The sequence below is a fragment of the Hyperolius riggenbachi genome, chromosome 9, assembly GCF_040937935.1.
Source record: "Hyperolius riggenbachi isolate aHypRig1 chromosome 9, aHypRig1.pri, whole genome shotgun sequence".
Classification (NCBI taxonomy): Eukaryota; Metazoa; Chordata; class Amphibia; order Anura; family Hyperoliidae; genus Hyperolius; species Hyperolius riggenbachi.
Genome location: NC_090654.1, coordinates 15,308,300 through 15,324,856, shown reverse-complemented (window position 1 = coordinate 15,324,856; position 16,557 = coordinate 15,308,300). Strand labels below are relative to the sequence as shown.

The 16,557-nt window shown below is 44.8% G+C and overlaps 2 protein-coding genes across 7 annotated transcripts in view; one reads left to right on the top strand and one right to left on the bottom strand.

Annotated features, from left to right (window-relative positions):
• The window catches only part of CENPP (centromere protein P), a 413,763-nt gene that overhangs the window by 242,355 nt on the left and 154,851 nt on the right, over positions 1–16,557 (top strand). The window lies entirely within an intron of this gene.
• Positions 1–16,557, bottom strand: part of ASPN (asporin) — a 62,240-nt gene that overhangs the window by 31,196 nt on the left and 14,487 nt on the right. Inside the window, exon 1 of one of the 2 annotated variants that reach the window (XM_068252003.1) lies at positions 11,337–11,403. The exons of the other annotated variant lie outside the window; for it this stretch is intronic. The gene's annotated coding sequence lies outside the window, so the exon portion shown is untranslated. Of the gene's footprint in view, positions 1–11,336; positions 11,404–16,557 lie in introns of those variants that run through there. 2 annotated transcript variants of the gene reach the window in all.

Sequence of the window (16,557 nt, the reverse complement as noted above, 5' to 3'; positions counted from 1 at the left end):
AATCTTTTGGAAATCAGCCTTTTGATTCGGCATCCATTGCCTTGCCTAGTCCGTCGCTGTCCCCCAAATATTAGATGTGTAGATCGGCAGATGTATCGCCACCATTAGAGGCAGCCAGGCAATTTGTGATGTTCAGAAGTAAAGAAATGTCGGCTTCCGTATCCTTTTCACTTCGGGTTCACTTAAACCAGTGCTGTGGACTTGGTACAAAAATCAACCGATTCCGACTTATCAGTTTATGAAACCTCCAACGCTGACTCCAGGTACCCAAAATTTCTCCGACCCCACAGCCCTGCCTTTAACCGTCACAGAGTTCTGAAATTCGCGTCCAAGTGCAGTGCAACGCTTTGAGAAAGAGGCGTGAGGGTGAACAAGAAGTACAGATCACTTTATCGGTATGCTTCCCCAGTAAAAGTAAGTTTCATGTGAAAATCTTCTAGAACTATGGATAAAAGAATTTGTATTCCTATATCAGCAATCCAGATGTCTGGCTTAAAAACCTTTCCACCTTTTACAGATTTTTCTTTGTTTTGACTTTCTGCTGGTGGCTGTAATTTCTGGTCTGAAGATTTGCACAGCTCATGCGTGCGTATGTGTGCGCTGGTCTAGTATTAAGTGTAGAATTTGGAACTTTTTCCTTGTATGTCGAACCAGTCCGACGAAGGCTTTTTATAAGTCGAAAGCTCACTGTTTATCCATCTCTAAGTTAGCCAATAAATGGTATCATCCTGATTCAAAACTTCTTGCTTTTCCTTGTATGTAGGAGAAGGTCTGATCCTGAGAGTCGTGCCCTGTTCAGTCACCAGTCGTCAGCTGGCTTTTCTGAACGTCAAATGGCTGATGATCATGGGGAAATACTCGCTAGGTGTGCGCGTGCGTGCATGCGTTTGTTTCTGTACTTGGGTCCTTTTACAAGCACCCTCCTGATCATATGGTCTGGCATGAGCAATGCTACTAAGGATGTCCTTGTAATTGGAAGTGGATAAATGCTCATTCTACGATAAAAGAAGATATTAAAGGACAGCTATCAAAGTTAACTGAAGGTGGCCACTAACAATCCAATTTTTGGCGAAAAATCATTTGAGCGATCAGAAAATTCTGATCGGGAGAAAAATCGTTCACTACATCATCAACGAACCAATCATTGCTTTTAGTTTGATGAAAATCGAATTGGACGACTGAGATTATTTACAACCAATCTGATCAGAATTTCTGATCGCTCGAATGATTGTTCGCTAGAAATTGGACCATTAGTGGCCACCTTAAAATTCTGAATTCCACATATTTTTACAGTAATTACTAGCAAATAGCAATACAAAGGCTTTTTTTCATTTTTTATGTAAAAAAAATGACGTTTACAGAGAACAGATTTCACTGTGTGCATTACTATGGACTGTGCCCAGCACATCCAGCATACAGAAACAGTTCTCACTGTCTGTAATACTGTGACTGGAATCTGATCAGAATGATAGAAAGCAGACATATAGTGTTATATAATGTGTAAATAACTCATCAGCTGTTCCTGTGTCTCTCTCTGCCTCACGCTGTCTCAAGTAAACATAGATTGCAGCCAGGAAGAGCTCATTCTGATGTAAGCATCCAAGTACAGGAATAAAGTACAGACCCTTCTCTTCAGATCCTTTCTCTGTAGCTGAAAAATCTCTTAGCTGTTTTCATATGATCTGTGATAAAGCAGTGTGTGTGTGAGCAGGGCAGAAACAAATAGTAAATCATTCTTCTGTGAATAGTGACAGAGAAGTGGAACCTATCTACATGGTATCGGTCTGGCCCTCACTCCGACTTTGTTTCAAAAAGCTGATACACAGGATATTTCCTTTCACATAGACTGTGATCAGAGACTTCCGAAAAGCTTTCTATTGATACTGGCTAATAGCTCTATAGGTATGTGGGGTTTACAGAATGACAGCTTCTTTGATAGTTACTCTTTAAAGAGTGCCCCAGGTAAAAATAAAAGAGCCTGTAATGGGAGACTCAGTCTTAAAGAGAACCCGAGGTGTGTTTAAAGAATGTTATCTGCATACAGAGGCTGGATCTGCCTATACAGCCCAGCCTCTGTTGCTATCCCAAACCCCACTAAGGTCCCCCTGCACTCTGCAATCCCTCATAAATCACAGCCGTGCTGTGAGGCTGTGTTTACATCTGTAGTGTCAGCCTCAGCTGCTCCCCCGCCTCCTGCATAGCTCCGGTCCCTGCCCCCGTCCCTTCCCTCCAATCAGCAGGGAGGGAAGGGATGCAGGCGGGGACCGGAGTTCTGCAGGAGGCGGGAGAGCAGCAGACTGACACTATAGAGATAAACACAGCCAGCTCTGACAAGCGGTTTGTCAGCAGCGTGGCTGTGATTTATGAGGGATTGCAGAGTGCAGGGGGACCTTTGGGGGGTTGGGATAGCAACAGAGGCTGGGCTGTATAGGCAGATCCAGCCTCTGTATGCAGATAATATTCTTCAAACCCACCTCGGGTTCTCTTTAATGATGATGAACTAGGTGTGTGTGTTTGGGAGGGTGTCTCAGGCTTAAATACTTACCTGGTCTGATGTCTGTCTTCAGGTCACAGGTGATGCTCCACCCCCCTTTTTTGCAGTGCAGTCAGGGGCATGTTCCCAAAGACTGACGAAGCTCTTTGGACATCTCCGCCTCCCTCAGCCCCCAGTGCCATCCGACCGCTTGGCCAGCAATCCACCTGGTGGCAATCGCTACGGCCAAGCGAGATAACATTGTCCTCCCCATCCTCCCAGGTAACATTACTCCCACGCCACTTCACCATTGGTAATTTTCAAAGTAACTCAGGCTTAAATACTTACCTGGTCCGATGTCTTCGGGTCACAGGTGGTGCTCCACCCCCCTCCCCGGCAGTGCAGTTGCAGGCATGTTTCCGAAGACTGACAAAGCTCTTTGGAAACCTCCGCCTTTGTGAACCTCCGGCATGAGTACGGCAGCTCTTAGTACCCCCTGACCGATTGGCCAGCTATTCACCTGGTGGGGATCGCGACATACATAACATTGTCCTCCCCGGCCCCACACGTGGCATTACTCCCACTCCGCTCCACCATTCATAATTTTCAAAAAACAAGCTGAAAAGATGTGAGCCCCTCTGATTTAACTGAACGTTCATTTGTCATCGTCTGTGTCACTTAATGTTTCATGAGGAGCTGGGCATCGTGTTTCAGGTCTCCGTTGCCTTCACTTCGTCGTCCCTTTTCCAGATGTGCCGTTGATACTTGTTCACAGCTTGTCATGATGTAATGGGAATGAAGAGTGCAACCCAACCAACATCACATTTGTAGACAGGAAAGTGAGTTCTGATGGCGCCGGCTATGTATTTTCTCAACCCGCAAGCTGCTAAGGGGTGATTTATTGTAACCCAAACCACCCATTTCTGGTCAGGGACATAGACCACAAACATGCTGGAGAATGGATTTAGCTGAATTAAGTGTAGCTACCACGATGAACCGTGAGGGAATAGAGTGCTTAAATGAATATGCAGACCCCACTTATACAATCCAGACCCACATTCTTCTTCCCGCAGAATTTCCTGGTGGTTTCAGATACCTTCTCGCTGGACCTCCACCTTCAGTCTCCGTATATTTGTTATGTGCTATCCTTTCTCCTGTAATCCAGCAGAACCATGATCTGTTTATTATGTTTTATATCAGGCTTTTGCCTGTCATTCTTGTGCAAAGCTTTCCTGGGTAATGATGGAACTTTGACCAATGTATTTAATATTAGTTGATTCTAGGCCAGAGTTTCCTCTCAAGCGGTTGGTCAGTTCATATCTAGTTTACGCAGATGGTGCTTCATACATACATTGTGTGTGACCCGAAGAAACGGAGTGTATTTTCCGTGAAACGCGTTGTCCTTACGTCTGTTTTAACTGCCCTATGCACAATAAAAAGTGCTTTTTTATAGTACTTTGTATATATTGCTGTCCATGATATGTATTACTATTCTGCATCTCCAGCAATAGTATAGCCGTGATACGTCAGCCTCTTACAGCGGCTCCACCTCCACATTACATACGGAGAGAGTGAGCAGGTAGGATACGGGGATACCACTACTGACTATCCCCCTTTGTCGCTTTTCCGCCGGACCACAAACCTCTTTCCCGCTGCCCAGCGTGGATGCCAAAGTGAACGGCTCCTCTCTCCACCTGTGAATAAAGCCTGGTCCTCGGCCGATTTGGGACAACTGTGCATCTGGCTGATCTTTGCTGACAGCCCAAATCATCGGGTGAGACCTGTCCTAGCTAGAGCAGTGGACTTTTTACAGTTGCTAATGTCTCGGAGCGCTCCATTCTTTCTATTTCAGCTACAAGTTGTTACATAGGAGCTGGTTGTCTGATCACACTCTCCAGGGAGCTTCACCTACCCCTTTGTTTTACGAAGGTGTGGAGAGGGCATTTCTGGAGAGGTGATGAGAGTGGCTGTATGTGTGGTAGAGTAATGACTGAAAGTGTAGTGGAGGCTGTAGATGTGGTGAAGTTGTTGAGGCATAACTGGAGGTGTAATGAAGGTGTGATGAAAACCTCACAGCTGTGGTTGGAAGGTGTGATGAAGGTAGAAGGTTGATTGAAGGCGTGGTGATGGTAGTGATGAAGGTGTGAAGAGGGCATGACTGGAGAAGTGATTGGAGATGTAGCGTAGGTTGTAGATGTGGTGAAATTTAAAGCGGATCCGAGATGAAAAACTAACTATAACAAGTAACTTGTCTATGTATCTTATCTAAAGTTTACACAGCAAATCAAACAGTTTTAATCAGGGCTGTGGAGTCGGGCAATTTTGGGTGCTCGGAGTCGGGAAAAAATGCACCGACTCCGACTCCTAATGAATTTGTAACTGTAATTAAAATAGAAAATATGATAAAATGTTCTATTTCTCAGATAATAGTCTTCAAAAATAATGTATATATACAGTATATATACAGTACTAGCTGTGCTTAGTCCACAAAAATTAAATAAACCAATCAAAATGAGTTACTTGTGCTGCTTCAATAAAGCAGTCACCATATTTATAAGGTCAGATATACATATCTGATTGTGACTGTATATATGATGTGTACACAGGAATCTCTTATATATACTAAATAATATCTATGCTGTAAGAATAAAGCCTGATGTGTAGCTATGTCACTAATAGAGATGGTCAATGAGATGGAAATAATTCTGCACTGATGCTGATTTATGCAAATGTTTGCACTCCCTTTGCTGATGAAATCAAATAATTTGATATGTTGTTAAAATTTGGTTTGGTGACTACAAATTAAAGGATACCTGCCTGAGACGGATGAAAAGTAAAGTTTTATACATACCTGGGGCTTCCTCCAGCCCCCTTCCGGCTAATCAGTCCCTCGCTGTCCTCCACCACCCGGATCTTCTGCTATGAGTCCTGGTAATTCAGCCAGTCAGCGCTGTCCGGCAAGCATGCCGCTCCCACAGCCAGGAACATTCTGCACCTGCGCAATAGTGCTGCACAGGTGTAGTATGCTCCTGGCGGCGGAGTGTGTGCATGTGCACTACGCCCGACTGGCTCAAGTACCTGGACTCATAGCAGAAGATCCAGGTGGTGGAGGAGGACAACGAGGGACTGATTATCCTGAAGGCGGCTGGAGGAAGCCCCAGGTATGTATAAAACTTTAATTTCATCTGTCTCAGGTTTACTTTGTTACACAGTAGTACTATACTCTACATATGCACTCCCCACAGAGCTGCAGGGAATCCACTGAGAATGTTGTGCACATTGAACACAGAGGTGTTGTCTGTCACCCATAAACCTTGTTCAGATTGTGCATGAAGAATGTGTAATAGAGGAAGAATCTCCTCATTCCCCTGCAGAGTACCTGCACATCATTCTTACATGTACCCACACTTACATTGCCTAGGGCCTGATAGATGTTCTTTGTTCCGGTTTGTACCTTTTACAAGTACTCTTACCAAGGACTAGTTTTAGTCTAAAGGGAATAAATATAGTAGTCTACATATCCTTCTCACTTCAGTTGTCTTGTAAAATTCCTAAGCGTTGGCAGTTAAGAGACGAATTTCATGTTACATACTTTTAATCAACAAAATTGTAATATGCAAATTAGAGGAGTCGGAGTCGAGTCAGTGGAATCCTAAACTGAGGAGTCTGAGTCGGAGTCGGTGGATTTTTGGACCGACTCCACAGCCCTGGTTTTAATAGAATATGATTATTTATTCCTGTGATATGACAGCAGCCATTTTTTTGTAAACATTACACAGAGGCAGGCTTATCTGTATCTTGAGCCATCAGCCTAATCCCCTCTCCTCCTCCCTCCTCCCCACTGCCTCTGAAATCAATGGCTAGTAACGCCTCCTCCTCCTGCCCAGACTGAGCTCCCATGAGCCCCTGCTACTGCCTTGGCTTTTTGAAAACCTGTGGGCGTGGCTTTTTTAGTTTATAGGGAATTAGAGTATTAAAACAAAAACAAAAAAAGTATTTGGCTTGAAGAATGCCCTACAAACAATAGGAAAGGAACACAATTATGCAATGTGTAAAAGTTCACCTCGGATCCACTTTAAGTGGGATGATTGGAGTTGCGGTGAAGATGTTCCTGCAGGTGTAATGAAGGCATCACAAGTGTTGTAGGGACACAAGTGGAAGTGTGAGGATGGTGTAACTTGAATTGTGGAGGCATGACTGGACATGTGAAAAATCAATGGCTAGCAGTGAGTCCCACAAAGTTGAGAGATGTGCCGAGGAGGCACAGGGAAGATCTGCATTGAGATCAGATCATGCTCCCCTGGGCTACACAATGCTGTGTTGGTCTAGCACTGTGAGGTTAATTACAAGGCTAGAAAGCAGAAATATGACTCATCATTGTGCTTCTTTTCCATATGTTCCTCAGCTGTGCTCTTCACTGTCTGCCTGGTGTTTGGCTTTCATGTATTGTTCTTTTGACGAGAATATCTATTACATATGAGCAGAGCCTAGTTCTCATCACAGCTCATGGCCTACTGGCATGACTCCCGTAATCTCAGCCTGTATCTCCAGGAACTAACGAGACAATCTACTCAATAAAATATCCTCCATGCAACGGTTTCAGGTTTCACAAGACAATTAACGTTACAAAGAAAAAAACGCTACGAATATATATGGTCATTTACAAAACATTTATAAGAATTGTTGATTTACTAAATTAGTGTATATGTTGCGTCCAGAACAGAAGTCTGGTCGGCCAATATGCGAAGTTGCCAACTTATTTGGTAGATGTGGGAACAATTTGTGCTTAACTGAACTTTTTAGACTTTGGCCGGCCAGAACTCAAAATGACAGGACCTGGGCAACCAAGTCACAAAAGCAAAAAGCAAAGTTCAGTGGTGGCATCTGCATACCCTGCCTCCCACCCTTGCCCGTTGTGGCCTCTCAAATCTGTCTCTAGGTAGGAAATATGCAGGGCAGCCTGTCCCTGCTTCTCTAAACTTTCCTGCATTCTCCATCAACACCCTCTACGAATGCCTTTCTTTAGGACTTGGCCAGCAAGGTCTTGTCAGGTTGCGTTCTGGCTGGCTTATGTCTGAAAGTAGTAAGTTCTTCTATTGGCCTCATCAGTTGGCCACTTTGCAACTTCAGGTTCTGGCCAAAAATATACATGATAAAGGTACCTGAACCTAAACGCATTTGTTTAGAGAAAGATTTTCACACTTTTCCCAGCCAAGCCTTGTCAACTAAATTCTGGTAACTCCAAGGCCTCACCATTATAAACAACAACCATACAGCTCTCAATCAGGGGTGTAACCAGGGGCCTAGCTACAGGGGTGGAGCCTCTGTGACCGCAAGGGTGCCCAGAGCTGCAAGGGTGACCCAACTACTACTTCACTCCCTCCAATAAAGGGGTCCATCCTTCAGATCAGGTGTTTTTGTGGCTACACTTGTTATGGGTGTGAAGATCCGGATGGCCCCACTTGTTTTATGACCCTTGTGAGATGGGCCCTCAGGGCTGTGAGGGTCACACGGGGGAGGCAAGGGAAGGGGTGTGACCATTGGGGGACCTCATCAAAGTTTTGCTGGGGCGGCCCTTTGTGGAATATTAGCTTAAAATAATGTATTACTATTCCTGATCCCTCTATATGGGCAAATAAAGGTATCCTTAAGCTAAGAGACATCATGGGAGAACGGGGACTTTTGTCATTCAACCCACTACCCAGCATTCTCTTCCTAATTCCATGTTTTTTCGATACCTTCAGCTCCGACGTGCGTTTCAGGCCCAATTGATCCGCAAATCCCCTTCACAGCTTCAGCCATGCTACTCAATCACTTTGGGGACACCACTCTTAGTGAAAAGAAGCTTTATCTTGCAAAACTATTATTATTCTATGCAAGAAGAGTGATAACCCTTGCTTGGAAGAAACCAGAAGCACCAATATCACAGCTGTGAAACAGCCCTCACCCAGATTTGCAATGATCTGCTCATTGCAAGAGACAAGGGTCAATGTTCCATCCTGATTTTGCTCGACCTCTCAGCGGCTTTTGACACAGTCGATCATGAAATCTTGCTAAACAGGCTACAAGAGTACTATGGCATAGATGGCATTGCTCTCCAGTGGTTCAACTCCTTCCTGGCTGGCAGAACACAAAGGGTAGCCTTAGGGCCCTTCCTCTCCAACCCTGTACCACTAAAATACGGTGTACCTCAGGGCGCAATATTATCCCCTTTACTTTTCACCATATACATGCTACTACTTGGAGAAATCGTACAAATACATGGCCTGACATATCATTGCTATGCTGATGACACCCAGCTATATTTGTCATTCAAACCTGGCATCACAGACCCTACTCCACAAATAAATGTTTTGCTGAGCTTCAGGAGTGGATGAATATTAATTGGCTAAAACTTAATGCTTGCAAAACTGAGGTTCTTGTTATCGAGGGCCAGGGCTCAACAGCAAAGCAGCTCCAGTCTCAACCAACACCGCTAAGGATAGGGAGATCAGACCTGAAAAACTCAGACTGTGTGCGCAGCCTGGGAGTACTGATTGATGGGAAATTAAGCTTCAGGAATCAATTCTCAGCTGTTGTGAAACATTCCTTCTTTCATCTAAGGAATATTGCAAAGATTAAACACCTAATTCCTTCAGAGGATCTTCCAACCCTAGTCCATGCTTTCTTCACATCAAGGTTAGACTACTGCAACACCCTCTACACAGGCCTGCATAAGAAAGACTTACGCCGCCTGCAATTAGTACAGAATGCCGCTGCAAGGCTGTTAACGAGCCAACCCCGCCATTGCCACATAACACCAACCCTGAGCTCACTCCACTGGCTACCGATACAATGGAGAATTCTGTTTAAGATTGGCTTACTGACATTCAAATCCTTGCACAATCTGGGCCCTGGATACCTGAAGGACTTGTTGCAACTGCATCACACCCCCCACAATCTTAGATCAAAAGGACGTAACACCTTGGTCACCCCCAGAGTCCACCTCAAAACCTTTGGAGACAGAGCCTTTTGTCATGCTGCCCCTACACTTTGGAACTCCCTGCCACACCCAATCAGGACAGCTCCATGCCTGGAAGCATTTAAGTCTAAACTGAAAACCTACCTCTTCAGTCTGGCATTCATGAACATCTGACTATCTCCTCTGTAACACAACCCAGCCTGCAACCCTGTATTAATCTGAGACACAACTATGCGCTTTGAGTCCTATGGGAGAAAAGCGTTTTACAAATGTTATTGTATTGTATTGTATTGTATAACCATTGCTGAATTTAAATCCTCAGTAAGTTTGGTCATACCGATATTCAAAAATGTTTATAAGAATCCAGGCTCTACTAAAAAATTCTACAAGATATGGAAGAAAGGGTTAAAAAATTTAATATTGACATCTAATTTTATTGTGAAGATCTTTATGCCAGGAACAGATGTATTTCGATTCAATGGGGGAGGGTTGGCTCGGGGGGAAATTAAGAGATACTCTGTACAGGGATGGTAATATGTGTTGTACGATAGACATGTTGTAAAATTCTTTGAAAACTAATAAAATGTTTAAAAAAAAAAAAAAAAACATGTGCAGAAAACACATACTGTACATATCCTGTTGCGAGTTTCGAGTGTTTGCACTTGACTGTATGAAAGGAAACTAAATCTCACAGCAATCGCGGTGCTATGCAATTCTCTTGTGATCCACCAATGTAAGGTTTTCCTGCACTTTTTGTTTCATCTCCAATCACAAACCCAATTACACTGTGACAGATGTTTGAGTAATGGCACCAACAACGTGTGTGGTGGATACGGTACTTGTAGAATGGCAATCCCAGTGGAAAACGGCCATAAATGGCCTCATATGACATGGAGTGGTGTAATGTAATCTCTATCTGTCGTATACAATGTGCATTTTTGTTTGTTTAGTTCTTCATGGGATAATTTGCTGTGTACACAGATTATCATAGGAAACATTTGTCACAGCTGGATTTGACAGATGATGTGCTGTGAATACAAAGGGGGAGGAGAGAATAATGCAGCTATCGGAATCATCATAAATGACACAAGTGTAACATAGACATCGGGCAGGAAAGGGGGGCGGAGCTGACGGTAAATGGTTGCTGTGATTCTTTGAGAAACGGAGGGTGGTCTCGCGGTTTGGGGGTCCGCAGCTGCTGTACACACGCCTGACTATCATGCCTGGTCTTATCGGCCGCCTTCTACGGGCCTTTACGGTTGCACATTGTTTAGGGTTCATTGTTTGCTAACATTGCTTGTAATTCCTCATCTGCATTGTACACAGTATTTGAAGTTCATTATGTATGCAGTAGATTATGCACCGAGCTCCCATGTTAATGTGGAGCTACAAAATACCGGCTACCTATCCATGAAGGGGGGGGGGGGTCACCTGCTACCTAAACTGGGGCACATCTGCTACCTTGTGGCGCTACCAGAGACTGTAGCAAATCAGCTACCTAGACTTGTGTGTGTGTGGGGGGGGTCTACCTAATACTGTGGGCACTTTCTGTACTTGAGCAGGGGGCACATCTGCTGCCTATACCGGAGGGAGGGGCTACCTAATACCTGGGGGCGTGGCCTGTGTTGAGGGGAAGATTTTAGGGCGCCAGAACGCCTGTGCCTGCAGGCTCCTGAGTTGTTAATCCATCCCTGATCTTGCAGTGCAATATTGCCTTTGTCTTTTTTTGTGCTTATAAAGGCAGTTTGTTTTGTCTGGCACTGTCAGCAGCATAACACAGAGAGCTGCCTGAGATCAGCTGGTAAATGTGGACAAATGCTGCCCAAATTCCTTCCTCCGGTTACAATGCAAGCCCATGTATCCATAGACTTTATGCTGTTCCCCCAAACAGAAGTTCCCTACCAGTGCGACGTGTCCAAGAGGATGTCGTTCCTTCTGTACTCGTTCCATTCGCTGCTGGCTTACTGGGCTGTACTTTTTCCAGTTCTTTTGTGGTAAATTCCTTTAGCTTTTGAGCTGGCAAGATCTGAACAACGTACAATAAGTCTTCCGAGAAGGAAGGGGCTGTCAGGTCTCAGCAGGTACCTTCACTGCCTCCTGTTTGAGACTTAACCCCCACCACCCAGCGGGCTATTACACTCTGGATGCTGTCCCGCTTTTACATTGAAGTTGTACAAAAGTCTCTAAATAGCATTTTCACACTCAGTTGATCCTCTACTAACCACCTGAAATTAAAAAGGGAATCTGTTGACGCATAGATGCAAAAACAGCACTGGGAAATGTGGGCGCAGGGCAAGGCAGAAGAACACTCACCCCACTCCTGCAAAAGTCCCGGCAGCGTTAATTACTATACCTCCTCCAGGCTGCCCATGGACGCAGGGGAAGGGTGGGGGGGACGTAATTCAGCACCCAGCTATTGCTTGTCGACGAATTATAGTGTTTTTAAAGTCATTTGGGTTCCGTCTTTTGACAACAGCCACATTACTGTCTGACGCTATGGTTGTAGTTCACATTACAGCCTATGGCAGCGCATGGTGCGCCCAAATTTCCCTGCGCTAGTTTGTGCATTTCGATTGTTCCAAAGCAGCTTATACTAGAAGTAAGGCTGGATTTACATCTCCTAAGCCTATGGTCACAGAAGTTCTGTCACCTTAAACTCTGCTAAACTCCCAACACTAAGGTGGATTGGCCCATCCATCCGCACCACAAATGTGCTCGCTTTCCTCAGTCCATGGCTGGCCCGACTGTCACCTCTCCTTCATCTCCCTGCCCAGGGTGTCCTCACTCACAATTCTGGAGCAGCTCTGAGGCCGCCCCCTCCCCCCCCCCCCCCCCCACACACACACACACACACACACACACACCATACACACACACACCGCACACACATATACAGCATACACACACACACATACAGTGGGTTGCAAAAGTATTCGGCCCCCTTGAAGTTTTCCACATTTTGTCACATTGCTGCCACAAACATGAATCAATTTTATTGGAATTCCACATGAAAGACCAATACAAAGTGGTGTACACGTGAGAAGTGGAATGAAAATCATACATGATTCCAATTTTTTTTTTACAAATAAATAACTGCAAAGTGGGGTGTGCGTAATTATTCAGCCCCCTTTGATCTGAGTGCAGTCAGTTGCCTATAGACATTGCCTGATGAGTGCTAATGACTAAATAGAGTGCACCTGTGTGTAATCTAATGTCAGTACAAATACAGCTGCTCTGTGAGGGCCTCAGAGGTTGTCTAAGAGAATATTGGGAGCAACAACACAGTGAAGTCTAAAGAACACACAAGACAGGTCAGGGATCAAGTTATTGAGAAATGTAAAGCAGGCTTAGGCTACAAAAAGATTTCCAAAGCCTTGAACATCCCACGGAGCACTGTTCAAGCTATCATTCAGAAATGGAAGGAGTATGGCACAACTGTAAACCTACCAAGACAAGGCCGTCCACCTAAACTCACAGGCCGAACAAGGAGAGCGCTGATCAGAAATGTAGTCAAGAGGCCCATGGTGACTCTGGACGAGCTGCAGAGATCTACAGTTCAGGTGGGAGACTCTGTCCATAGGACAACTATTAGTCATGCACTGTACAAAGTTGGCCTTTATGGAAGAGTGGCAAGAAGAGAGGCAAGAAGAAAGGCATTGTTAACAGAAAGCATAAGAAGTCCCGTTTGCAGTTTGCCACAAGCCATGTGGGGGACACAGCAAACATGTGGAAGAAGGTGCTCTGGTCAGATGAGACCAAAATGGAACTTTTTGGCCAAAATGCAAAACGCTATGTGTGGCGGAAAACTAACACTGCACATCACTCTGAACACACCATCCCCACTGTCAAATATGGTGGTGGCATCTCTTCAGCAGGGACAGGGAAGCTGGTCAGAGTTGATGGGAAGATGGATGGATCCAAATACAGGGCAAACTTGGAAGAAAACCTCTTGGGGACTGCAAAAGACTTGAGACTGGGGCGGAGGTTCACCTTCCAGCAGGACAATGACCCAAAACATAATGCCAGGGCAACAATGGAATGGTTTAAAACAAAACATATCTATTTGTTAGAATGGCCCAGCCAAAGTCCAGATCTAAATCCAATCGAGAATCTGTGGCAAGATCTGAAAACTGCTGTTCACAAACGCTGTCCATCTAATCTGACTGAGCTGGAGCTGTTTTGCAAAGAAGAATGGGCAAGGATTTCAGGCTCTAGATGTGCAAAGCTGGCAGAGACATACCCTAAAAGACTGGCAGCTGTAATTGCAGCAAAAGGTGGTTCTACAAATTATTGACTCAGGGGGCCGAATAATTACGCACACCCCACTTTGCAGTTATTTATTTGTAAAAAATGTTTGGAATCATGTATGATTTTCATTCCACTTCTCACGCTTACACCACTTTGCATTGGTCTTTCACATGGAATTCCAATAAAATTGATGCATGTCTGTGGCAGTAATGTGACAAAATGTGGAAAACTTCAAGGGGGCCAAATTATTTTGCAACCCACTGTACATCATACACACCATGGACTATGCCTTGTAAGATTTTTTTGCCTTCCTCTGGATCAACAGGGATATGTGAGGGAGCAGGCTGGTGTTGTACTTTGTTTTCCGGTTGAACTTGATGGACGTATGTCTTTTTTCAACCCAAATAACTATGTAACACACACATACTCCATACACACACTCACACCACACACACACACACCGTACACACACACACACACACACACACACACACACACACACACTCCCCACCACTCCCCACCACTCTTCCAGCCTTTTCAGTTGAGTTCCTTAAAGAGACACTGAAGCGAAAAAAATGATGATATTATGATTTGTATGTGTAGCACAGCTAAGAAATAAAACATTAAGATCAGGTACATCAGTGTAATTGTTTCCAGTACAGGAAGAGTTGAGAAACTCCAGTTGTTATCTCTATGCAAACAAGCCATTAAGCTCTCCGACTAAGTTAGTCGTGGAGAGGGCTGTTATCTGACTTTTATTATCTCAACTGTTCCTGGACTATTTACTTTTCCTCTGCTAGAGGAGAGGTCATTACTTCACAGACTGCTCTGAAAGACTCATTTTGAATGCAGAGTGTTGTGTAATCTGCACATATTATAGAGTGATGCAATGTTAGAAAAAACACTATATACCTGAAAATAAAAGTATGAGAATATTTTCTTTGCTGCTAATCTTCTAGTAATTATTCATAGTACACAATCAATTCACTATATCATATATTTTTTTTTTCGCTTCAGTGTCTCTTTAAAAAGTAGAGTACCTTGAATGCATGTAAATTAAAGGCATCCTGAACTTGGACTGAGCCAGTCACAAGTGTCAGGAAGCGAGTTTGGTTGACCCAATATCAAGCTACAGTCAATTTGCTTGCAAGCCAGAATTATTAACGTCTCATTGACAATCTGCCGATACGGTCCTCCCAACAAGGATGAGTTACAACAATAAACCACAGGATCACTTTAATAATAACGTCAATGTTTAGAACTCGCGTCAGTTCAGGTGGTGGAACAATTGCCAATTCAGTTCCTTCTACTAATTCACGTACCTGGCTGCCCATCTGCCAAATTAAACACGGATACACTAAGTGTGCTCTTATAACAAACTGAAAAAGCAGTTTAGCTTTGTTGATATTGGCCAGCTATGCTGTTTCCCATATGGAATGGAATTCTAGGCCTATTCAGATTTGTCAAATAAAAATGGTTGCTGTGATTGAAAAAAATCCAACAGTTTTAACAGCCTTCTTGCCGCAATAGCAGCATAGGGGGTGCTATTGTGGCTGGGACCGCGAATAATCACTCGCGTTCCCATGCCTGTCGGCCAGTGGCGGCGAAACCGGAAGTCGCCGCCGCAGCATCGGAGCGGGGCTGTGAGGGCACCGATCAGCTGCAGGGGGCTGAGGGAAGCCCCAGGTGAGTTAAACTCATTTTTTCCCCTGACTTAAGGTTACCTTTAAAAACAAATTCAACTTACAAACAATGTACCTGTAACGATCGGTGGGCGCAGAGAGTATCTGATTACCGGTGATCTGCAGTATCACCGGAAATACAGATATATACCAGATTATAAGTGATCTGCAGTCTCACCGATAATCCGATATACAAACTAACCTCTGTTCACCTGAGTAGAGTGTAGTGTTTGGTGTAACTGTAACACTTAGAGGACAAGGCCTCAATGCAGCAAGGAGTACTGCACAGATTCCTTCCGCAGACCTGAGCTCTCCAAGACGGGAGGAGTCAGACTGACAGTAGGAAGGTATATCTGAAAGTGACCCTCAGGAGGAAGGATCGCTAACAGAGCGAGGAACCGCCTCTAACGGTAAGGTCGGTTCTCGAGGTCGGACAAGCCAGGTCGTAAACACACAGACAGATAAAGTACAAGATCAGCAGACAAAGGCAGAGTCAAAGTACAGGCAGGGTTCGGCAACGGGGTATCAGATATATCGGGGTACAAAATCAGGAGGCAGAAACAGAGTCTAGGAGCGAGCCGGGGTTCGGCAACAGAGAATCAGAAATAACGAGGTACAAGATCAGAGTTCAGAAGGGTAGTCAAGGAAGGCAAAAGTCATAACAGATAATCACAATCAAACTAGTACTTTAGCTATCAACAGAATCTAGCTAAGTGTAGGATTACAGCTCCAGCTGGTCCCGGCACACTTGCGGATCTGACTACGGATCTGGGTGCTCCCACATGTGTGATCGCACGCCAGACAAAGAACAAGTGAACAACCAGCAGTATATATACTCTAGGACCTTTCCAGGACCTCCCTAATTGCTGGTCCAATGGGAGCAGTGGAATTTGTCAGCTGACCCAGCTGGTCAGCCGACTCCCTTCTAACAGCTATTTAAACTCTGCCTCTGTGCTCGCGCGCGTGTAAGTCTGAATCTTGGTGGACTATCAGTCCCAGCCACACGAGTACTGTCTTGCAATGTATCCAGTGAACTGAGTGCGGGAGCCGCCTCCAATGCGGATTCCGCCGCTCTGCCTAAGCGGCATGCGGCGTTTTTTCCGCGTTGTGACGCCATGCTGGACGCGGAAACAGCCGCCTCGCCTTGAGAGACAGCGGCTTTTCCGCGTTTCATCACAGTACCGCAGTGGAAC